Consider the following 26,451-nt stretch of genomic DNA (forward strand, 5'->3'; position numbering starts at 1 on the left):
TACTACACTGGTGTCTGTGAGAGAAGTATGAAATTGGCACAGGCCTCCCTTCGAGGACATTCTTAGCTTTGATTATGTGTATTTTGTGTTGTTAACCGCTGCCAAGGGCATCCTTTAAGAAAAAGGCCTTGCCAAAGATGCTTCACAACCCAATCACATTGTATATAGTAGAATAATTCACTCTTCAATTTCTCCAAAAGTAGGCATTTGCAGGAAGTTTCTTGGAGTAAAACCAATAAATCCACTTGAATGTACTTAAATGGCCTATTCTAGAAAACAAACTCATTAACTGTTCTCAATTAGCCTTTAGGCATGGTTGGGTAATGGAACAGTGTATTGAAGTCCTTTATAATAAAAGAATATATTTCAGCCAGGATCAAAATTATAATAATTTCTGTTCCGTCTTTGTATTTGAGTGATAAGAAGCGGTGTACTGTTATGACAGTCAAAGTAGTAAGACGCTATCACAGCAGATAGAAAGACAATCATATTGTGGCTCGGGTTAGTTTTCTGAGGTTTAATGCATGCATGCTTTACTCCAGAGTGAGTTACCGAGCTGTTGTCACCGCGGGTGACAGTTGATGGAGTCGACTTTTGTTCTGTATGAGCATCAGTGGTGACAAGAGGCAGCAGGTGTGTGTTCAGTTCCACTCTTGAAACTGTGTGGGGGATTTTTTTCTGTGTGTATAGATACACGCCATGAGCTGTATGTATTTGTTATTGTATGCATTTATGCATATATATTTAGTGCTAGACTTCAGGCAATGTAAAGAGGAAAATATTCAGTTCATTTCATACTGCTCCTGTGGGAATTTGCCACAACCTACACAGACACACACGTCTGCAGCACTTTTTTTCCACAGTCAAATGCCCTGTGGCTCAACGAACGTGGAATTTGTAACACAGAAGCAGCAACTGTGCTTTCTCAGTATTACAATCAAGGCGTGACTTTAAGAGATCGATCTTTTGCTGTTACCAACACTTGGATCAAGACGAGCGATTTTGAAGGATTGATTCTCTTTTGAATCACTACACCCTTTTAGACAGAAACTATAATGATTAAAATGGTCAACCAGCTTTCAGTTCTAACTTACATTGACTTAGGAACTTGTCCTTTTTAGTTCATTCTTTTTCCAACCGATTGCATACAGCTGGAACCATGAGTTCAAATCTATACTCTTGAGGTCTTTTTAGGAGTATAATAAAGACAGCTTTCAAACAATAAGACATTCACACAAATAATTGACCTTGTAAATATATGGTCTGAGAATAGGTCACTGACAAATTGTAATTCCTCAAGATCCATAAAAAAAGTCTTTATTCAGTTGGCTTGCATATACTAAGATGGATCATATATTGGCTTCTACAGTAGTACTTGAATATTTCGATTCTATATTTGACATTTCAGAAACCTGCTAATTTTAAATTAGTTCAGAGTAGTGAAATGATTCGCTATGCATTTCACTATAGTTCAGAAATTATGATTTTGTGGAAATCATCATTTTTATTCTGCAGTTGTTTGTCCAGATGATATTGACTTAGTGAAGCCTTCGTTCAAATGTAATAATGTTAAAGAGCTGCATGGAAATGAGCTGGCCATTTTGCATCACATCACCCCTAAGGAGACGTCGCTAAAGTGTCATGGCGACTCTTTTCTTCAGCAAAGTCTCTTCCATGGCCTAGATTCAAGCATCACTGTGTTAAAATGTTACACAGGCTGTTTAGAGGTGATAGTTTATTACTTTTAACCTTTTCATTTCATCATTTTTGGTTCAGGGTCACGTTTTATTATGTTCATACACAACTTGTAAAATGTTTTTTATATGTTTTATATGATTTGCTTTTCTATGTTGTTCCATTACATTTACAGGATGTCTGCTCATATGTTGTTTTCCTAGCTATGATGGTGGACTGAAGTGTTTAGTCACTATAAATGAAGCAGCCTCCAAAGTTTAATCAGGATTTTCCTAATATAAAAATAAATTGATTTGATCAGTTATTATTTTTGTGCAAATGGAAATATTTGCACAAAAATATTACATCTAAAATGTGTTACGGTTTTAGATTGCTTTGTAGTTTAACTTGATTCTAGTTTCTTTATTAGATTATGTTAGCTTCTTATTTTGGTTAGATGATCTTGATCCTGTCTTTCTTTAGTTCAGTCTGTTATTAGTGATTCTTGTTTTATATTTTTATTTCTTGTGTCTGGTTATTTTTAGTTACTCTGGTTTAATTATGTCTAGTTTTCTTTTCTGTTAGATTTATTTCCTAATCCCCTGTGTACATTCCCTCACTCCTGTGCTGCGTCCTCTTTCTTTTTTCTCTCTCTCTCTCCTCGGTCTGCCTTTTGCTCTCTTCCCTCACACTTGCAACCAGCTAGCTAATAATGCCAGGTCTATTGTCTCAGCATTCAACCTTACAGTACTTTAGCACCTCTTTCTCAGTCATTCCTTGCTGGTTCCTTCTGTTACTTCCCTGGTTTTCCTGCATTCCCCTGGTGTCTCCTGGCTGGTTTTTCTTTTCTTTTCTTTATTTTTTTTATTCATGGTTGATTTGTGTTCAACTCTGGCTTACCATATTTTTTATAAGTTTGCTTTTCTCATATTTTTTTAATAAAATATTCAAAATCACCTGCTGCTTCTACCTCTCTCCACTTAAAAATACTGAACATAACAAAAAGTAGGAAACATTTGTTATACCAAAGATTAAGGTGGAATTTTTTTTTGCCCTTTAATCTATAGTGTCTTGATTTATACTCAGAATGTGTAGAAGTTAAAACATATCCAGCCCCACCTTTTTAACATTACATAAATAGATGTATGATACACAGAGTGAAAACCCAAATTGTATGGTAGGGTTAGGAGGTCAAATAAAGGATGGGGATTCAGACAATATTTACCTGCAGACTCGGATTTGCTATTACTCACCACAGGTATCAATATGCAGCCCAGATTTTTGTGACAGCATTGATTTGCACCTCCTTGTACTTGCAGGATTTCACCAGTGCTGGAACCTATCTCCACTGCTAAGAGGACTTTGTTTTAAAAACTCTGCAAATAACAGAAAGGATGTTAACAACTTGTCAAATTTGTGGCTATCTATGCCTATTTTATTTTGGAATAGCTGCGGGGAGTAAAGAACTTTAATAATACTCCTTTGTGTATCTAGAAAAGAAAGAGAAATAAAGGGGGATTTACAATTATATATGTTTCTACATAGATTTTACCTTCTGGTGGAGGCATCACAATGCTGTAGATAAAATAAGTACAGTGCACATTGTTGATGAGGCCAGCTACAGATAGTAAGAAACTTGATGAACCATAGCCTCCTGCCAGTGGGGTTTAAAGAGGCCACATCTGGGGTTAAAAGAATCATCTACAATCTTTACTGCCCACCTCAGTGCGCAGGAGACATGCAGGTCCTGCAAGGAGTGCAGATTGCAGCCAATCATCTTCCCAGCAGAGAGGGCAATGTATTCCAGCAGCTGGCTTGTCCGTAGCAGTGGTACCACCCCTGTTGCAAAGTTTCACCATCTGAAACATTTACATAAGATATATACACACAAGAAAACAATATATTTGCAGGTACAATCATGAGTTTAATGTGTTTCGGCAACTCAAGTTTTTATGAGTTTCATCAAGCAAGGTATGCTGGGGGGAACCGGCACACTAACCTTGCCACTCTGTATTGAAAGAATGTAAGAAATATGAGAAAAGACAAAAAAGCATGCTGACTGATTACAGCTGTAAATGTTGTTCCTGCTCATACAGAACTACTGATGATTCCCAGCCAGTGATGCATGACAGAATCTTCAGCTGCAGCTGAGTTATACAGTCCTTTTCAGTATATTAGAATCTTTGTTCATATGATGGCTGTTTGTCAGAAAAAAAAAACACTTTTTGAAAATAAACTTTAAGCAGGTATTAAACATTCTTTCACCCACATTTCTGTTTTAATTTTTTTTTTTCATGGCCTAATGTAATGTTATAGTTTTAAATGACATTTTTTCATTATCTGTAAGTGGAAAATCATCATATTTAATAGAAATAAAGGCTTTCAAACATCTACCATTGTGGAATTAAACTACCTAATTTGTTGTACTTAGTGATAAATTTCCTTAAATTAATGGACTCTTCAGAAAATATTTCAATTTAATGAATGGGCTTTTATTCAGTACTGTTTGCCTTAAAGCAGACATTTTCTGTTTGAGATCATCAACAGTATGATTTGCTGTCAGACAAAGCTAACCTGAGTAAAGACAAAAAGCAGTTTGCTAATTATTTTCTTCACTGAACAAGAAGTTTGCTAAACTAGTCTTGATCTACGTGAAAAATTAAAGCTCTTTGCAACCCTTTGCACTAGTAACTAATTTATCAAGTATTTATGCAAACTGGCAATTAGTCTTGTACATAGCTCTGGTGGAATTTTTGATGAATCTTTGCAGATTTATTGAGTTTTTCATTAAACCACGTGAGAGAGTTTTTGTGTATGAGTGGCCTATTTAGCGTCATGCCCAGTTGGGTTTAAGCCCAGACTTTCTAGACAATTCCTGAATACTCATTTAGGTGATTTTTGCCATATAATAAAATTTATTTGATAATTTGACAGATTTAAATTACAACAAAAATGACAAAACCTGTTGGAGTTTTTTTAGCATTGTGTAAAGAATAGTTTATCAAATATATGGACGAGCGCAAACCTAAAAGAGACAACAAGCCAACAATGTTAGCTTTGTCATAAATTACATAGGTGCACATAGTTACTTCTTCCTTAAAGTTATAGCTTTTCACTTCTCTTTTAATGTACTAGTCTAACGAGAAACTAATGTCTCATTGTCTGTCTGAGTTTAAAGTGATCTTCATTTGGAAGTAGTTGAACAGGAAAAGAATTGGTTAAAACAAACAAATGAAGACATTTACCAACATCCTATAAGCTGACAATATTTTGATGTTTCAAGATATGTGATCTGATAATAACACCAGGTCTGAGTTGGAAACATTCACTGCACCTTTGTTTGTCTTGCACATTATTAACCTACTTGATGCCAACATCCATACATCACCCCTCAATCTGTGCTGCAGTCATTTTGTGCAGGCAGGGACATTCATCATGTCTTACACAGCAGACAACATCAGTTAGAAACTCTATAGTCGCCATTTGAAAGGCCATTCACACGAAGGAGCGGGCTGCTATCTGCAGCTGAGAACAAGCCGTCACAGTTTATGTCCAGCGAAGGGGAAGATGTCAAGCCCTGCACTTTTATGTTGTAATTAAAGCATGTGTGGGCAGCCCTTTTTACACAGTGAATGTAGAAGAGATGATGGGTTGTGGATACAGGGAGATAAAATGGCTAGCCTTTAATTGGAGCCTATCTTCCCTTGTTGTGACTGGATGGATGTAATGGAACTGCACTTTTGAGAAAACTACAAAAACACAGCGGGCATATGCTTGATTTAATAAGACAAAAAAACCTGATGATTATATACATTACAAATAATAATAATAATAATAATAATAATAATAATAATAATAATAATAATAATAATTGTAAAATTTCTAAAAACTATTCAAATCAGTTCTAGATTTTTACAAACATTATTCCTTGTCAGTTGTATTGAGACTACCATTGAAGAGGTCACATTTCCATCTATGCATATGTGCTTTGTAAAAAAAAAAAAAAAAAAAAAAAAAAAAACAAGAATGAGAGGAGAAGAAAATTTGTCTGTAGTTCACAAAGTGTAACAAATTGACACTGTGGGGATATTAAATGGTCAGGATAGTAAAGGTTTTCTGTCACAGATGGTTCATGTCTCAGGTGGTTAGAGCCAAGCGGTGGGACAAAGCAATAAAATTGAAATAGAGCACAACAGGAGGTCAGTATTTAGTTGATGTGAATCAGACCAAACTTATTATCAGAGACATCTTGGGAACCTTTATATTGGCTGAAATGCAGGCTACACATTCAACCCTCCACTATCACTTAGTGCTTTGGTCAGCTTCTTAGGTAATCCACTTTAAAAGCCCCTTTTCTTGGCCAATGTCTTCAGCTGGAATACATTTTGCTATTTGCATTGTTAGATAATGTGTTTCAATGGTGCCATTTGTTTCTCTCATAACCAGCAATGAAACAAAGGAACCTCCCTCTTGTGTTTGATTGAGATTATTTTCATCACCGTACAATGCAATGAGTACAACTCAAACGTGATTAGATCTGTTTGACAAATTATTTTGAAACCACAAACTGTATTTTCATAGACCGATGAAAAGTAACTCATACTCATGAAGTTGAAGAAAAATTACCCAACATTATCAAACTTGCATATCATCTGAAAAGTGTGTTAGTTGCATGTAGTTGCATTAAGCACCTGCAAGTCAATAGTATACATTTTGCTTAGTACATCAAAGACTTTTGTCAGTTCCTATTGTCTGTTTTGTGCTTACTTTGGAAGTCTGGGTGGCGAGCAAAAGTGAAGTGCAAAAACGTCTTTCCACAGATAGGTGCAGAGTTCGATTGAGCAAATCTAACTTTGTGCTGTAGCTCTGGTTTCACAGCTAATGTCATTCTTATTGGAAAGGAACTTTTGCTCCAGTCCAGGGACAAGACTTCAGTCTCTCTGTATATTCTTTTTCTAGGATTTACCCGGTAGCTCCATCCAACTTCATATCAACTCTGATCAGCTGTCTTGCCATGTTTTATAATGGGGAAGATTTTCCTATCAAATTGTCAAACCGCTTTAGACTTGTTTTCCAAAGCAAAAATCTGAAATACCCTCCATGCTTTGATTTCCACTTCACTATTGTGCACTGCCTATCACATAATGTACAAATAAAACACAGAGCATTTTGAATTTATAATAAATCTGAACAAACTATCAAAGAACAATGTTTTTCTGCTGGTCTTAAATATGCTAATAATTAAGATTTGGATAAAGCTTGGTTTTTTTTTCTCATCTGTGCTAAATTATATTGACAAAAGCTAAGTACACTACCTATTTTAGAATCTTTTTCAAAGGGTTTCTGGTCCTCTACGAATCTCTCTTGCTTCTGAAGGCTGAACGGACAAATGGAAGAAGTTTAAAATGCTTAATCTCGAAAGCAAAAAAGATAATAAATTTTGATTTATAAAACACTTTAGAAAGCAAGAAGGCCTTCAAATGATCAATTTCTTACAAATAACTCTCCAAAGACAACAAAACAAAATAAAAGTAATTATGTTGTTTGTTGTCAGGTTGATGTTGCAAATACGTAACTAAAGAAATTCAGACAGTTTTGAATGATTCAATATTTTTTTTTTGGTCATATTTTGGTCTTTAGGGCTTTGAGTCAGTTGTAACCAACATTCAAATATTTTTTTTGCCTGCTTTATACAAGCCATATTTAATACTGAAATATTTCCAATCATATTTTGCTAAACTGCTAATCACCTTTATTCCAATTTACAAATTCAAGAAACTTACAAATTCTGAATTAATTTTCTGATATTCTATATTCTGATATTTCAAATATTCCAATCCTGTGGGAATTTACAAATGTGCATGTCCAAATAAAATTTGGCACAAACTGTTTGTTGCCTACGAATCCCTTGCTTACATATCAGGATGGATTTGAGGAGTTTTAATTTTGACTACAGAGTTAAAGGGATCTAGGATTAGTTACAACAATAGACTTTATTTGAGAAATATTTATTTTAGATTTAAAGACAAAACAGTAATAATTCTACAGGCTGTTAAGCTTTTATAAAGATTTGTCGCCATGTTGTTTACGCTGCACTGCATTCTGGGTATTCCGTTAGCTCCAAACAGCATGAGGAGCGTCATTAAGCCTTTTCATTAGAACCGGAGCGCGATGAAATTGATGAGAATATAGAAATCACAAGCAGTAACGAAGTTGAGGCGGACCAAACAGAGGAAGATGAAAGAGTTAGCGGAAGCAGCTGATGTTTGTGTTGCTGCTACCTTCACCTTCATAAATGAAACAATAAATGACACTTACCCTTGGTCGCACTGTGTGTCACGGTAATGGCTAATGTAGCTCTGTGTCCGGTGTTGAACACAGAACACAACTCAGATCAGCGTACATGTCAGATCTGACAACTATAACTGTCAGACCAGTATATCCTGTCATTACCACATGCTTTATTTAATCAGCAATATAACATCAGAGAATTTAGATCGTCATACACTTTATTAAGAGCTGTAGGACATCTTGACTTCGCATCATCAAGGAACAGGGAGGCGTTTTATACGCTTGTGTTTTGTAGTTGGCCGCAGCTAAGCTAGACCGTGCTTTAAATACACTTTGAAATCAGGACAGCGCATGTGTATCCATCAAGTTATCACTGAAAACAATTTATTGACTTATTTTTGTCGTATCGTGTCAGTATGCTGAACCGACAGCCCCTCTAAGCGGACCTCTTAACGGGCATGTGTACTCGCTGCATGTATGCTACTCTGACAGCGTTTGGTGATCAGACAACACAGAGGCGCTTGTGGATAAAAACTTTCGGCATGGCATTTGGTTTTTTGCCTGAAGGTAACGACCACCTGTTTGAGTCATGTGTATGAGAGAAACTGATGAAGGCATTAAGACTTCTGGAGAGATGTGTTGAAGGAAGGAGCTGCGTTTGGCCCTATCACAATGCGGGTTTTTTTTCATGTGGGAAATGTTCCAGACTCGTCTCACTATTTCTTCCTTAATTACAGCTAACAGCGACACAGTGTGCCATTGTCTAAATTTACATTAGCCAAATACAACGTGATAAACAACAACTTAGGTAAAGTTAGCCTTCTGATGTAGTAGGCTACTCTGTAAATTCCAGTTCAGAACGGAAACAACTTTATCATCAACCCAGCATGCATTGCGCAGGTGAAAAATAGCGACCTCCATGGGTGAAAATTACACGATACACATTTTAAGTAATTCTAAGTTTTTCGTATCACATACAGTATATATTTTTTTAATTTTTAGCTAATAGGATCATTACAACATCTGTAGTTCAAATTGTTGAAGTAATTGTGGATCCCTTTTAGGCCAGGAGCTTCTAGAAACTAGAAAGTGGAAAGATTGCAACAAATTAGCAGCATTATCCCATTTCAATGTTTACTCCACTACTATCAAATATTTGTCTGGATCTTATGTTTTGTTTTGGGGCTTTCTTTTTTTTAATCTGTTTTCTGTGTTTTCTTTTGTTATTCTTATTTTAATATGATCAGCCATGTTTTTTACTAAGTTCTGTCTGCTCTTAGATAGCAGACTAAAATCATTTTAGTCTACTTTTATTATTTATTCCTTGTGTTTAGTAATTCTTTGTTACAGTTAGATTAATTTTCCTGTTTGTTCAAGTATGAAAGCTACAAACCACGGCTATACTCATCCTATATATTTTTTTTAGAGGTTTACATTCAGCTTGCAGACTGATGGGAGCAGTCATTTCTCTATGAGCAAAGAATAAAGTTTGATGATGTGTATTTGTTAACAAACCAAACAAAGATTTAACTCATAGCATCAGATTGTAGATATGGTAACACATCAGTCAAACATTGAAGTGTATTTTTTTTGCACTTTTACAAAGTAAACTTGCCAGGTTTTCTAAATCCTAAATTTAGATGTTCAATTTAAAATAATTTTTGATTTAATCATTAAATCATCTAATAGCAGTGTAATTCTCAGGAAACAAATGTTAGAATTATAGATCTATGGCCTGTGTTATAATTTAAGCTTTTATGGGGATGAGAGAGGATGATAAGCAACTATTTAGTCCAATTATGCCTTGGGTCGGCTTTGAATGTGACCAGCATTACATAGTTTGCTTTAGGACCAATCCCATATCTGATTACTTGATTAAGATTTCACTGCAGTGAAAAAAAGACTGGGGATATTCCTTTTACAATATGGCAGGGAAGCTGTGTTTCTGCCTGCTCTCTTCCAAAACGCTCAGATAACTTTTAGAAGAGAATGGCGTACTAAGTTTTCAGAAGTAGTAGAACGTTTTTAATAAATATCTGGTGACCTCTGCCAGAAAACTGAAAATGGAAATATTTTTTGTTAAACTAATTTTAGCAAGATAAAGATCTAAAACACAAGACCACAGCAATGCTGAAATGGTTTACTTAACATAAAATTAAACCGCTCCCAAGACCAAAAAGAAATCTGTGGCTTCTGCTGAAAAGAAGAAAGCATTAGAAAAAATGGTGTGGTTCTGGTAAATCTAATGAGCTCGTGCAAATAGGAATGGTCAACCTTTCTGTAATCTTCAATTTTTTAAAATGTCATAGATGATGGCTGTGTTTTGTTCTTAACACCTCAATTTCCCATTGTCTAAGAATTGATCTTGTAAAAAACCTATTTCTGAATACAGGGTGCTTTCCCCTGGGGAAAAAAAGAACTGAACTCATTTGAATGAAGGAATATATTTCTATCCTGGTTGCCAACAATTTCTTCCTACACATTGGGGGGGAAAGAATCTCTTACACAATTTTTCACTTCAGAATATATTTTTTTTTTGTTTTACTTGAAGCAGAATGGTAACAAAAAAAGATGGAATTTTAATTTTAAATGAACCATAATGTTAACCTTGAGGTTTTGCTTCTTTGTTGCTGTCATTGCAGATGCCACTGCGTCTTATACATCGTTACCCAATATGCCAGAAGCCTGAATCCTTAGGAGGACTCCACTGCTTAGGCTTCCAACCACAGTTGATGCCTGCTGCCATTCAGCCAACCCACACATCATCTTTGGCAGATCCATGTTGACTCTATCTGTTCAAAGACTCAGTAATCTCCAGCTGCTTCTTTGAGGACATCAAAACGAGAAAGGAAAAGTGGAAAAAAAAAAATTGCTGGGGTTTGAAAATCTTGCTCCTCTGATGAATTTCCTTTTTTTTTCCCGGATTCTGATTCTGTGAAGTGAAAAAACCTGAACTGACACCAACCCTAAGCCTTGACACAGCGGGTGAAATGTAATTGAAAAAAACAAAAATATTGGACACTTCTTCCAACGAGCCTCCCCGCGGTGCTGAGTCACAGAAGGTGACATGCGTCTCATCCTACCATGTAGCCACAACAACTAGAGGAAGCCTCCCAGAAACTTTTCTTCCAAACACTCAGCTATTTTTAACAAGCTGATACACAACACTGAGTCAATCAGCTGAGAGGAGACTGGGTTATTATCAGCCTGTGCACGTCCTATTTACATCTTTAATCTTTGTTTTCTGAGTAATTATCTTTTTAATTAATGGAGACAGAGGCGTGAATTTCTCCCTGCCACCTTTTTCAGCTCTTTCCCTTTTCACCGCTGCTAGAGACACCTGAAACCAATTAACTACAACTGATCTAGTTGTATTAAACACGAGAAGAGCTGAAGTGATTAGATGTAAATACAAAGAGAGTAAAAGGCGACCAACAACAAATCAAGACCAAGAGAACGGAGAGGGTGAAAGAGAACCCGCCGGTCAACCGGGTATTTGATAAAAGGGAGGATCAGAAGCCAGTGGATGATATGGCCAGATTAAGGTGCCAACACGCTAAGATAATAACTAGTTGTGAGTCAGTGGGGAAGATTGACTGCAGGAGCCCAGAGTCTTGACTGACAGGCAAAGGACTCATTGCCATTCTTTGTGCTGTGTGAAGCAAAGCATCACAGAGAGGGAGAGGAGAAACTCCTGGCTGGCTGCCACAATCAGGGCCAATTAGGAGAATTTGATTATATGCCTTAATCTTGGCAGTCAGGTGGAAAAGCAGTCAGACAGAGAAAGAGGAGGCTGAGCAGGTGCCACCGATACACACCATTATCTTCGTCCATCTCTAATTGAGTTTGTTTCTGCCCCTGTGAGTGTCTCATCTCCAAACAAGAGTTTTAAGTGGTGGAGGTTCCTCAAGAGAAAACAGGAAAAGAGGGAGAAAAAAACACTTTGTGTTTTCCTTCAGAGATGTACAAGGACTGTTTTCTATCTCCCTCATCTCTTTAAACCTATTTTCCATCCGTCCCTCAAGATTTATCATCCCATCATGGACTTGTCCTTTCTGGAAGTTTCCCTGCAGCTTCCTCTATCTCCATATTGAGCCTGAGATAAAAGCAAGACATAGGCATAGAAGGGAAAAGAAGCAGCAAGGTACTGAATCCGTGGAGGACAGAGCAGACTTTATTTCCTTCCTCAATCTCAGACACCCCGAGGCTCCTGCCAAGTGTCCCCAAAGCTGCACTTCCTCTTTTTTAAATTTCCTCGTCTCCCTCGGAGCCCGTTTCCCTGCTCCCCTCCTTGTGGATCATACGCTCCATCCTGGACCTCACCAAGATTAAAGTGGCCCCAGTTATCCGAGGAAATCCTTTGATATCGGCTCCCAGTGTTGTCATCATAATTCTGTGAGTACTAAAGATGGTCTTTCTATTATTTTTCTCCTGCTTCATTCGATGACTTCTTCTACTTCACCATAACTGTCTACCAGTGGTTGTCTCATTTTTTTCTCTAACTGTTTGTAGAAATCCGAAGACTTTACACTGTCATACAGCATTGCAGTTTTTCTACTGAGACTTAATGTTATTTGGTACTGTAGATATTGTTCATCTTTGATTTCTACTTTTCCTTTAACTACTTTTCTAACGTAGTTGTTTTTGGCCTGTCTATCTCAAAGTACATACCAAATTTCATTTCCCTTTATATAAAAACCTCAGTCCATAAACTGTAGACAACATGATTGTACGGTTTCAGCAAAAGCACAAACAGTTAGTCCTGGTAAATGACCAGAGAGACAAATGCAGAGATTTAGATAGCTATTCATCTTGTTTAGCATCATCCATAAAAACAAATAAGGTTACAAAAATGCTGCCCCATTTTGTGTTTGGAAGTCTGCATAAACAAATTTGGCCAATTGGAAATCATGCAAACACACAAGCAACAAAAAGGTATTTTGATTGCTTAGTTTTACAATGTTGGGAGAAAAAAAGCAAGCAGATTGAGAGTTTATATGTTTCAATATGAATAGACTTTGGAAAGGCAGTTGCAATCAAAGAGGACATAAATACTCTGTTCTTTTAGTTTATTTCTATGCTTGTTTTTTCTTGTAATTGGTTTAGCACTGCAAGAGCAGAAGTCTGTTTTTGCCTTAGCTCCAAAGTGAGAGCTCGCCTAACACAATAGGGGCTTTTTCACCAAACCAACTCCAGTGCTAACCTGGTTCTTGTTTAGTAGTAGTTTTTTGTGTCTTCACCACCGCAAGTTCCAGTTTGGGTACTGATCACCTGGTTCAGTACCCAAGGAGATCAGTACGTTAGGTACTGATCCATTAGGCCAGGTTCTTCCATACCTGGCCTAATGGAAGAATGTCTTTTGTCAGGACCTATGGACAGGCTCATGACCAACAACCAATCAAAATGTTATTAATGGAATGTCTAAAACGCTTCATTCAGTTTATAATCTAATTTAAAATGAAGAACATTTAAAGCACTGATGTTTAACATTAATAAAACAGTTGCTTAGCATGAGAATTTCTCTGATCTTTCTTTTTTTATTCTTATTTTTTAAACAAAAAAAAAATGACATCTCTTTATTTTAAAGGGATTATCAGAAGATAATCAGAAGAAGGGGTATAATTTCACAAGTTGAGGGGACACCCAGAAAATCCCCCTTTATAATCAGCTGAGATCACAGAAGTGGCTGATTAATGTTTTACAAACTACAAACAGATGGTAACATTGGTTTAAGAAACTGCATGTCACAGGAGTAGAAATTTGATTACAGTGATGTAATTAACATGGTGTATAAACAACTTGAAATAAATTAAATTGCTTTCTTAGTTGTGCAATTTCACAGAGATACAGGGATCTTTGCTCATTCTCATTTTTCTCTGTCTTTCTCAACCCTCCAGGGTCGTGGGTCCTCAGGTGTATTCATGTCTTCAGCTTACCCCACCAGTTTTCTATTGCATTTAGCTCTATGGACTGAAATGATTGTGGGAGCAGGTTGATTTTGTGCTTAGTGAGTCATCTCATTTCTGTGTAGATTTGGCCACACTATTATCCTTAGGTAAGAGGATAAGAGGTTAATACCAAAGTATTAAAACAGCAAGGCCAAATTACCATGTTTTTGTGATACTCTGTGTATTTTTTAGTTTGACATTGTTAGAGGAATATGTGACAAGGTTGACATTCCAGCTTTTATTGTTATGGTATTTCCATCTGGATTTCCAACTTAGAAAAAAAACAAAAAAAACATGCTTTTTCTTTTTGGACAGGACACTTCAATCTTTAATGATGATATACCAAATAATACCATCAACAAAATAAGTTCTGATGTGTATAGAAAACAATAAATGTGCCACTTTGAAGAAAGATGCAACAAAATTGATTTAGAGACAGAACAGTCTTATCAGAGGCAACAAGTGGAAGATTTTGAGTATCCCATTAAATACTTAGTAGAATTAGCAAACTCCACGTTCTCCTGATCTTACTGATGTGAGGAGGATTTTTCCTGGAATGCTTCTTAAAGAACTGGGTAGCAGCTTTATTTTTTACTTTGCTAAAGTTGCTTTGAGAAAGCTTAAAATACCAAACATTGTTCAGGCCATGCTGACAAAATCTAGTCCGTCTCTTTCATTTGTGCTGAGAGGCATAGTGGGAGTGAAAATAATACGGTGCCAGGAACAGCAGTATTAACCATTATCATCACCAGACACCACAAAGATGGGTGGTGTTTTTTCTGAATGACATGTCACTCTCATAGTGTTGGTCAGGATCGCTACCTGTTGGAAAGTGTTCCTTCCTGAGGTGAATGGGGAGACTGCTGCTGTGTGCCAAATGATGAAAACATTTCTTTAGAGCACTCTTTCATCGCTTTGATTTTGCTCATCTTGACTGTCATAATCTGACCGTGTTAAGAATTATGTATGAGATCAGAATCAAAGTCAAGGGCCCTGTGCTCCGGTCTGATTTTCAGCAACTCGGGGAGCTCCTGGTTTGTGTTCATTTCTGTGAAATTTCAATTGTTGGTGATAGTCCGTTTCAGTGAATACAGATTTTTGTGTCCTCCATAACATGGTGGCAGTTCACTTTATATCTTCTGTTTTAATTAATATTTTCTCAACGATTTGTCTTTGCCATCGCAACCAGTTGTTTCCTTTCTGTGTTAAAATTTCATGGAAGCCATTGCATGATTTTTTTTTTGTATTCTTTATTTATAGATGTCTTTTTTGAACTGCTACTTTAAGTGTTTTTGAAATACCACAAAGATTCAGGGCTGCAATTCTGCCTTGAATCAGGGAACTCAATTAACCATAAAACAAATGAAACATAAGATTGATTTAAAATGTTTATATTCAAATATTTGTGTTTTTAGTTGAACATTTTTCAGAATGTGGCTACTGGTGATTGTAAGGGTAATTTTGAATTTCTCAATTTGGAACACTATTACGATGCTTGTTTTAAAGCAAGGTAAATTTAGAAGACCATCACCTTGTCTGACAATCGTCATAAATGCATTTAGCTGTTAGAGAAAGAAAAGTGTCTTAAAGTTTTCTTTGGTATCACACCAGTGCATGAATGGGCACACGGTTTAATGAAGTAGTTACATTTCTTCAAATCAATTAATAGTGCAGATAAATAAAGTAACAAGTCTTGTTTCTTCTTTGCTCTTGAATATCAAATAATAATTATCTTCTGCTAGATGAAAACAGTAATGAGCTAAAAACGCTTTCATTCAAAGCAGGTTTTTGAGCTCAAATCATAATGCATCCAAACCACAGCCATAGAGTTTTATTCAGTGTAAAGCTTTGATTTTGTCAGCATACTAATGCTTAAAACAAATTAATGGTTTCTTCAGTAAAATAAAGTTAAATTTTTAAAAGTAGATTTCTAAAGTAGAACCAATGTCTTCTGGAAACTCATTAGAAAAATGTCTCACAATAGTTTTACATGTATGCTTTTATAATAGAAGTAGGATACGTACAGATTACTCTAACATATACACATTAAATTTCTAAAGTGTGCCCTTTTTACCATGTTGAAAACTAAGCTTTTTTCTTTAGTCTACACTTTATTCAGTTCCACTAATGTGTGTTCTTTTTACAGATATACTTTATGATTAAATGGTATAAAAGTATCGGTGGTTTTTACCAGCTGTCTTTGTGAAAGTTACTTTACTAATACAGTGCTGTCATAACTTCAACTTCTCCAATTAATTTGTACCTGGTGCTCATTTAAATGCCATTAGTGTGACCAAAAAGTTTTCAGTTTTCCACACTTTCAGACAAAAACCTAAACTTTCCTTTTTAACCCAACAATGTGGCTTTATATTTAATTTAAATTGCAGGAACAATTCTCAGTTAAAGAGAAAACCAGTTTTAATTAAAAGTGAGGAGACTTGTCAAATGTGGAGATATAATCTTAAACCACTTGACTCTGAGTAAAAAAAAATAGATAATTCATCCATTTGTCCTCCGTTAGCACAATATTTGATTTCCCTTCTCTGTTTCTCCTCCTGTCCAACTTTAATATGTTCTTTATTATACTTCTTTCATCCAAATGGATCTTCTCCTCTTAAATCTGCCTCTGCTCCCTTCTGTAGGCGTGTGTTGAGGTGTATTATTGTGGGTGTTTGGTCAGGCACTCTACTCACTGCATTCAGTCTTTCATTTCTTTGTGTGATAACACTAAAGGCATCGGAAGTAATGTTCTTGCGTGGGTAGATGGAATCAATAAGGTTTTCTTCAGCCATTGGAAGTCTGCAGGTGCCTATTTTTTCTGTGCATGCACTATGAGCAAATATTTCTGAGAGTATCTGAAGTGCTTTAGGGAGTGTGAGTGTTTACTTTTGTTTGAGAATTCTGATTTGAAGTAGTCGTAAGAAGCTAAATGATAATGTGAGTTCCAGTAAAAGCTGATGTGTAGATAAGTGAATGCAAAACTTCTGCAGCCTTGCCTATATGCAGTATTCACAAAAAGTTAGGGACATTCAGATTCTGGATTTCACCTAAAATGCGCAAGATTTATATGTGAGCTTAATGTGATCTTCTCTAAACCTTTAAATGCAAATGTCTAGTTGTTCAGTGTTTCAGTACTTTTTGCACAACTTGCTTTTTTGTAACAAGAAACTTAGCGAAAAAATTCACTACAGGTGTTTGATCCATTATTTGGCCAATAAATTTCCTGGTTCAATCAGAATTGGTTGTCGAACATTCCTCATATTGTTCACATTCTAACGTCATGAGACCACTGTAAGATGGAAGTGGCCACTGAGCTTAGTGTCATCAGCAGGTGTCTGAGACAAAGCGAAACTGAAACAGCCACAAAAAAGCATAAAAATGGATGTCCTTTGACCACATGCCCAACGTATGATGGCTTCATTTTGTGGAATCAGATGATTACCAGGTTATCAATGATGACAATCCTCATTTGTAACTGTGCTCCTCCACCCACAAATTTATTTTCCTTACTAATTAGTCACAATTTGAAAAGGGACAGTATTTCCAGTGGCATACCTTTTTGATAAAAACATTGTTACACTTAACATATTTCAGTATAAATTACCTTAAATGTTTAGCTTAGTTTAGATAAAAATTAAAACTTCTTGATTTAGTGTTTTCTTGAATTCTCAGATATTTTCACATGTTCTCCTGAAGGTATTTCGCTAACCCCTGCTGACACCTTTGCACTTTGTAAAACTTTGTTAAACAGTCAAAACTCCACAAGTAAAATATTTAAACCCAATCTGCTTGAAATGTGGACGTTCATGTTGTCGCGGCTGAATGTTACCCATAAGCTATTAAACTCACAATCATGGAGACACTTTGACTTGGAATATCTCTGATTTCAAAGTTGGCCACATCCATCTTGACTCGATTAGACTCTGCAATCAGTTGCGGCTCCTAAAGAGCCTCTGTCTGGGGACGCTATTACCTGCAGTAAGGAATGGTGGAGAAAGATAACGATTATGGATCCTCCATCATATTTTCTTCTTTCGTCTTCCTGCTCATACCGCAGGTGGAGAGAACTTGGTGGATGGAGGTCTGAAGGGAGTCAAGCCCCACCCCACCCACTCTGTCTGGGCTGTGTGCTGCATTGCATTGATAATTGAGGGAGCCCTATTGATATCCTGCCCTGCTGCAATGAAGGAAAATCACCCCAATTTGCTGTTAATGTCTGAGAATGGAGAATGGAAGTGGATGGCTTTAGCAGACAGAATTGTAGTTTCGATGAGAATTCTCGCTGTGAAATTAGAGAAGAAACAACAGATTTAAGTCAAAGGACGTAAGGAAGGATTAACTTCTGCTGTGTTGGATTACAGATTCTGAAAAAGTCAACCACAAAGTGCTCTTGTTAAGGAATTGCTCTCATGTTCTCCTAATAATATTCATTGCAGAAGCTGAGCTGCTGTAACAACAGCTGAGACAAACAAGACAAGAAGGACCAAACTGCTACTTAAAGGGTGTTAAACATTAGGAAGCTCCCATTACATCCTTACTACTGTTTATCTATGTTACTATTCAGCAAAGAAGTTCTGTTGCCATGGTGACCTAAAATTACTTTATATTCTGTTTGAAAATACTTGAATTGCATTAATCTTTGTAGTTGGGGAAAAAAAAATTCTTGCAAAGGAATACTTGTGAACCTGATGACTGAAAATGTCTGCTTTTTTTAAATTCTGTCTTTGGAGCTACATCTGACCCAAGGAAAGGTGATTTTGAATACTATAAACTATTTTCTGTAGCATCATTCTACTAATTAGACATTGAGAATCATTGAGAGGTGTGCAGTCCATCATTGGGTGCATAAACAAATATTTACTGAAGCTCTTGGTAGTATTGGCTAAAACAGGCAGACTGAAAATAATCTTAATTTCACCTAGATGCTTTTTCTGACTGGAAGTAATATTTCTGATTTGAAGTGGCCAGAGTCCTGACTTTTGATCTGATGGAGAATCTGCAGACCCAGACTAAAGATCAACGTGATATCGAGAAGACCTCAACAATAGCTCATGTACTGTTGTCCATCCACCTCTTCCTCATTAATACCTTGTCTATATTCTCCTGCCCACTATTGCCTGTGTATATTGCATATACTCATCCCATTTTACAACTATTCATTAAAATTGCATAAAAAATATGCAACATATTGATTTCTATTACCCATCTCAGGGTTACATTTGTGGCTCATCCATGGATAGTGGTGCTGCTCCTGTGTCCTAACTGAGTATCGTTAGTTTACTGAGTAATTTTAATATGCTCAATTCTTGAAATGTAAATAATACGATTTTAAAAAAGCATATTTTTTGCTGTACTGAGTGATGGAGGTCAACCTGGAAATACACCTTAAACTCTAATATGATGAACTAATTTCTCTCAGCTGCGTTGGTCGCACTTTCAGACTGTTCTGAAATTGGTTATTACCTTACATTTATCGCTCCTGCGGTGATAATTAAAAAACGTCAGCTTCTGTGCCAAAACACAGAAAAAAAGATCCAATTCAGAGCAGATGTTGATTTATAGTAAACCTTGAAAAAGGTCATTTTTTACTTACAAGGAATTGTGTCTGTAGTAGAAGCATGGATGAATTATTCATTAGGACTCCTGAAAATCTGATTTGACTCTAATCAAGAGGTCAGAGTCTTTTGTTGTCATAAATGCATTGAAACTTTCCTACTTTGCTCCACAGACACAGTATTTTAAATGAAATAAATATGTAATATATAGCATTAGGCATAAAACGTAAGGCAACAGTTTCCACAGTGCAGATGCTAAATACAGAGAATGTGAGCAGATGGTTGTGGATTACTGTGAGAGAAGTAAAATCACAGCTAACAAATGATTTATTGTAATTTCTAATATGTCAAAAACAGAACCTTGTCACCCAAACAACAATAGAATTTGCCTTGAAAAGTCAACAACACATCCACCACTCAAGTCTCCTAACTTCCCTACAAAGCAAGCCATCCACCATCATGTCACCAAATGCCATCCATATCACTATGAATATCCAAAAACGTAATATCCTCAGGCCAATCAATAAACATACTATTACTGTCGATACATACCTCTCCACTCTCTAACTTTTTGACCTCGTTTTCTTTCACTTGCAAACAATAGGTATTGGTTACCTTGCAGGTATATATTCAAATCATTAAATAGGTTTAATGAAGATTCACAAATCGGATGGCATTTTTTAAGTTATGATTTTTTTTTGTCTTGTCTCTCGTCTCTACCAGATGATTGAAGTGTAAATAGGCCATCTTAGAGTGTGTAGAGTTTATTTTTTATTTCCAGTTGCTTACGGCAGATGTCCTGTAGAGACCTGAAGTTTATACATCCAATGGACTGTGCAATCTTAATCACACACCATTTGTTGACAAGTGTTGGAGGAAGATGTACGTTGAGTGATCGGTTCAGTCAGGCTGAAGAAGTAGAACTGCAGGAGGGTGCTGTAAATCCCTCTGTGCTTGTTGATGAATGGGGGGCATTTTATGAGCCATGCGTCTGCCTGAAGGTTCTGTGTCAGAAAATATATTTAGAGATATTCTAAATATAGAATGCAGTAAATACAAAAAAAAGTGAAGATCTTAGCTTATAAATGCCATGGTCTTTTTTTTTTTTTAACAAAGATCAAATAAAACTGTGGTAAAATGGTATTATTGTCTGGAATAAAGGTAAAATAAATCACCATGGATGGTGTGAATAGTGGTTCACTACTTTGATTAGAGATCTTGAAAGTTGTTTCTGTAATCTGCAGAAGCTACTTTCTGTTTTGGGTCTCATGCAGGTTCGTAATTTTGTTTTTAGTTTTAACTTAATTTGGATTTAATGTGAGACATAAATACAAAGAATATATAAAAATGTAACACAAAACTTAAAAGAATAGTTTTTAGTGAACACCTATGACATTTGTGACTGAAGATTTTTATCTCTGTCTTTTTCTTCACTCTGTTACTATCTATAAAAAAAAAAAAATCTGTTCTCCATCAGTGTGAAGATGCTAGCAGTAACGTGATGGCTGTCATCAAATAACTCGCATAAAGAACATTTCAGAAAATGTTTGTTTCACTTTTTCTCTACTTCTAGCTTTTTCAGTTATTTTCTTTTTAAAGAAAATAACAGATTTCTGTCACTTCAACTTTCCACTTCATCCTTACTGGCTTTTACTGTAGTTTGTTGAGTTCCATGTTGTTCTGCTTGTTAGCGCTCGTCTCTTTGTGAGCGTGGCTCTGAAAGTCCTACAGGACCATAGTTCTTTTAATCCCACTTTTGTATTTTCCCTTGTCTGCACATATATTCCAGTAAAATAGCATCAGCTCTTGGACACTACAATTTTGTGTTGGATTGGCTCATTGAGAAACCGTAGTGCAGGATGTGCAATGAAGCATTTACTCAAAACAATGGATGTCTGAAGTGATCTTTCTGAAATGAATAATAACTCAACTCAATACATTTTTCACTTCGACTGGCAGAAACATTAATGAACAACTCACTGACTGGTGGAAGATGTTTGCCTGTTTGATTTATCTGTTCTGCGGCATTTTCTCTGTATGTCATATCCATTTCTACAGGTACACCATCACCATTCTATGATAGCAGTATCTATCAAACTCTGCCAGTGCCTGCTATGAACATTAGTGCTTCAGCATTATCAACCTATAGATGGATGCACCAGCCTGTGCATGCTATGTGTATTGGAGAGGCATTCCTTCACAAAATATGCCTGCCGCAACCTTACCATGAACGTTCTGGTATCTCCCAGTGGCCCTGATCTTATTGATCCTGCGTCTTAAGTTTGCCTCAGGTGTGAAGGAAGATGGAGAGGAGATTTCAAAATGTAAGCTGAAAGAACGACAGCTCAATATATGGAAAGTTTCCCAGATTACAGTGTTGATCAGGTAGAAAGAAATCTTTATCTGACCTTACTCAACTCAAGTATGAACATTACAGAATTTAATGAGCAAGCTTCTGACTTCAAACGATTGAAAAGCGTTACGAGTTGCGCTTGGAGGACCACCAAAAACGTGTTTGGAAAGTCAGTCCTCATGCTTGCAGTAAAACATCAATATTTTCATCTTGTTACTGTATATGCTTGTAATGTGGTGCAAAAGTAAAACTAACCCATGTTTTTGTTAACATTTCAGGCAATCTAAGTTTGATACACAGAAAACCAGTTCTTCTGTATGATTGGACAGTAAGTTTCAGTGTGTTGCTAAAACAACTTCTTATTTATTTATTTTTTTTTTCAAATTACAGACCCAAATATAAGAATATTTTATGATGATTTCATTTTGCAGACAAACAGAAAATTATACTGTCACATAAAAAAACAAACAACTGCACAACCTTTTAGCTTTGCACCTACACTATTTTATTTTTTGCCCTTTGCAAAGTAGTTTTATTATGTCTCAACTATTTTCCAGCCTCTACAGGTTTCTTACCAGGATTGCCCAGTATTGAGCTCCCACAATGTCACCACCTTGTCTGTGACCACCAAAGAAAACTGTTGTGCTGCCACCACCAAGAATAATGTTTACTGTTAGTTTTCAACCATGCACAGCATTTTGATTTAAGACAAAAAGACCAGATTGGGTCAGCCATGTCTTATGTGTCTCCTAAATGGCTTTTAGCAAACTGCAAATAGAACTTTTGGCTTTCTGTCAACAATTGTTTTATTTACGCCATTATACTTTCAGGTTAGTGGAGTGCACAGCTAATGAGTATTAATATTGTTGACTAAAATGATCTTACAAATACTTTGTAAGTGCATTTAAATAAAACCCAATTTGGAATGACAATAGCCAATAAACTTTTATGTCAATGAATTAAAAATGTGTTTCATCAAGGAGGATCAAATGCAACCTGATCGAAATTGAATTATGTTCTTTACATTTAGTTGATGGAATAAAAACTACTCTGTGTAAATTATAATTTTATCACCTAAATCTGCTTCACACAAACCCCTAACTTTATTCCTGACCTCTGTGCCAAGTTCTTCATGAAGCTCTTTGCTCATTAATGTTCTCCAAAACCCACCTGAGTCCTTCAGATAACCGCTGTGTTTATGACTTTGCACACAGTTTGAATCTGTTCATAAATTAGGCAAATTCTGAAGGCTGTTGGTTGTTCTTTTTTCTTTTAAGGGTATGAAGGCCAAAAACATTTTTTCAGATTCTTATACGTAAAATTTTTAAAGACAAATCTTTTTTCTCTTCCTTCTCACAGTTATTTTATTTAGAACAGGACAATATAATCCTATAACGGTTATTTCAGCGCGAGGAATATCAGAGCTATGTTTTTTTTTAATGCTACAGATACTGTTTCTTGTGGAACAGTCAGTTCTAACTGGAAAAATTATTTGAGATTATTTGAACATAGCTGAATATCTATAGATGTTGAGGCTACAGATCAGATGTTGGGAACCATTATGTCTCCCCTTGCAACTGTATGACAATTACTTAGCTCCGCTTGGGGTTAAAATATGCAACCCACAGTTTTAGCAAAACAGCAGCGAAACAAAGAGGAATCACTTGGACAGGGTCAGCTATCTCTCCAGCGTTGCATCACAAAAAGTAACACCAGGTGGTGTTTTCACTTTCCTCTGGGATTTGGGGTATTTTCTGGGGCACGGTTTGCTAATGAGCAGGGCACGGAGCTTTAGTAGAGCACATGTACACAGATACATTCTTTATTTTGCTCCTCAGGGCCTCTTTACAATTTTTCTGGAAGTGTACATTGTTGACGTGAAATGAAGAGTCATACATTTTGTTCTTTGGTCTTAAGTGTAGCACTAACACAGCATACTTTCTAGCTGTGAATTTTATTGACACAGAACTACTGCAATACCTCAGAGTAATATGTCAGCTATTCACAGTAAGAAAAACCATTGGGCTAATTTCTAAACCTCAAATAACATTGGCGCAATGTGGGATTATTTGAAAAGCTTTGAAACAAACAATTAATTTATCTTTTATTTCTGTACCATTGTTTTCAATGATTTGTGTTAAAATAATTCAGCTTCTGACTCTCTCAATAAGTAGGAGGATTTAATGTGCTATTTGTTCCTTAGACATACTAGCCCATTTTCATATTTTCTGTATTTAGTCTGGACAATTTCTTCATAATCCCATGAGAAGTTTTTTTTTAAATTAAAGAAGGATTTTTTAATATAATTGTACATTACATTGCACAAACGTAATGTTAACAAAATGTCTTACACTTGGTCTTGCCATGAATAATTTAATTTAAAAAAAACCTGTCCACACAGATGGGTTAAAAAAAAATATAAAAAGATTATTTAGACTAATGAATTGCTTCTTAATGTAATAACATCATTAGGAAATGAAAATGATGTGCCAATTTGTTTCAGCACATTAGACTTGTATTACATTTCCCTCACATTCATAGACATTTTAATACATATTGATTGCTGATGACATTAGGCTCCATTACTACATTAGTACTATCAGTGGTTTCCAGGAGAACGACAAGAAACAGACATTCAATGTTCAGCACACTTCTTTCTGTTTTTCTTAATGTTAACCTATCTGAGAGCAGTTGGAAGCTGAAAACTGCTGCTCCTCACCGGAAGACATTATTAAAGATCCAAGTCTCTTTGTAATTTGTCAATCGTGTAGCAAGGACATCCCTAAGGTTGCTCAGCAGGAGCATGTAGGTGGGCGGTTTCGTTTGACACGTTCATGATCTCTGCCTTTGCTTCTGCATGAGATGAAACAAAGTATGCAAAAAAATAAATAAAAACAAAACCCTTTAGTAGAAGTAAAGAAACTCTAGTTTTTATAGAGCCTGCTTTTTTTTGAGCATGTTGACAACTTACTGGCAACATGTACTCATTTAATTGCAGATGTTCACTTTAAAATGACTCAGATCTTGTCTGTCTTGATTGTATTTAAAAGTTTATTGTCTTACATGCTATTTGATTTCATTCTCCAGCTAAAGTGAAAAGAAACTATATTAATTACGTTATTATTTTTAAGCAATCTGGCCCACTTGGTAAACATTGTTTAAAAAGTAGATGGCTTTGTGTGTAGACTGTGTCCTCCATCACATTATTCTCACCTCCAAAAGCATCACAATGAACAGATGAAAAAACAAAAAGATATTTATTTATCCAGCAGATAGCTTTTGACGTTAGGTTATTATAATAAAAGATATACTGCACCTTTGACATTTTAGTGTGAAAAAAATAAACTTTTAATATATGTTGTTTACTGCAGTAGCACATTGTTTTGTTCTACCACGGTCATCTATGGCCGTTTCTTTTACCTTTTTCCTTCTTATCATGGTCTGATAAACTTGAATTCTCCCACAGCCTTGATTTTCTTTCATTTTTTTAACATTTTGGTTTAGAAAGCTCTTGACTCAAGATATGGGCAGATTTAGGCTCGTACCTTTTTTCTAGTCTTTTCCAGACTTGTGGAAATCAGTACATATCTACTTTAAGGGCTTACATACTTCTCTGGTCCATATATGTAAGCCTCTTGGACCTTGCGGATAAGTACACACTCATATTTGTACTATTTTCAGCTCAGGAGAACAACCCCTCTCCACTCAGAGATATGCAGTTCTGACTACAGACTTTCAGGGGGAACAAATGCTCTGTTTTATACTCTGACCAACAGAGGAGGAGAAGAGAACCAAATAAAAAAGAAAACACTAACACTGTATGTTTGTAGCCAAATATTAATGCTAAATTAGCCAAATATTAATGTTGTGTTGTTATTGTCCCTGAGAGATGAAGTGTCCAGAATGGTGAATCAATAAATTTCTCATGTCTGTGTTTCTTCAAAACTAGATTTGCTTGTTGTTGTTTTCCCCTTTTCTAATTTTCTGGCCCCTAATTTTCTTTATCTGCTTTGTATTTGGTGTTCCCACTCTGAGTGGGACTATTACTGACCCGGTCCCCACGCTCAGGCAACGTGGTCACAAAAATCTGGGTCGCGGACACTTTTCTGCAGAGACCTGATATAGTGAATATTCTTTTGCCAACTCCACTTTGATGAGTGGCTAAGAGACGTGTCTGTATCAAATCACATTCTTACTTTACGGAACGGTTTAAAAATCTACATTTACCTTAACATTCAATAAATGCAACAAAAATAGAAAAGAGTGATGTACCAATGGTTATTTAAAATATAAAGTGCATATGTGGGATTTTGCAATGCTGCATAAATTTATTCAAACTGAAATGTTTAGGTTATGCTACTGCAATGCATGGGTTCCAGTAATTTTTTAACAGCAATATGTGAAAATTATCATGAAAGTCCTTTCAGCATAGTAGGCAAACCATTTCAACTTCCTCTGGAAGTCTACATTTACACATCAAATTCAAATACTGAGATCCAGCATTATACAGAATTAATTTTAAATTTTTTATCTTGAGTGCACCAATTGTTTTAAATATTTTAAATTACAAATATTTAAACTACATGAAATCTACTTTGTTCTAGAGAGAGCTTGTTCTGGTAAAAAAACT

At 35.9% G+C, this 26,451-nt stretch overlaps 1 protein-coding gene across 2 annotated transcripts in view; it reads left to right on the forward strand.

The window, feature by feature from the left end:
- LOC122844157 (glutamate receptor ionotropic, kainate 5-like) overlaps positions 1-26,451 on the forward strand; it is a 192,385-nt gene that overhangs the window by 4,869 nt on the left and 161,065 nt on the right. The window contains exons 1-2 of one of the 2 annotated variants that reach the window (XM_044139369.1): positions 8,350-8,532; positions 10,608-12,360. The gene's annotated coding sequence lies outside the window, so the exon portion shown is untranslated. Of the gene's footprint in view, positions 1-8,349; positions 8,533-10,607; positions 12,361-26,451 lie in introns of those variants that run through there. The other variant, XM_044139370.1, reaches the window with a different exon arrangement.

Source organism: Gambusia affinis, linkage group LG14 (genome assembly GCF_019740435.1).
Source record: "Gambusia affinis linkage group LG14, SWU_Gaff_1.0, whole genome shotgun sequence".
Taxonomy (NCBI): domain Eukaryota; kingdom Metazoa; phylum Chordata; class Actinopteri; order Cyprinodontiformes; family Poeciliidae; genus Gambusia; species Gambusia affinis.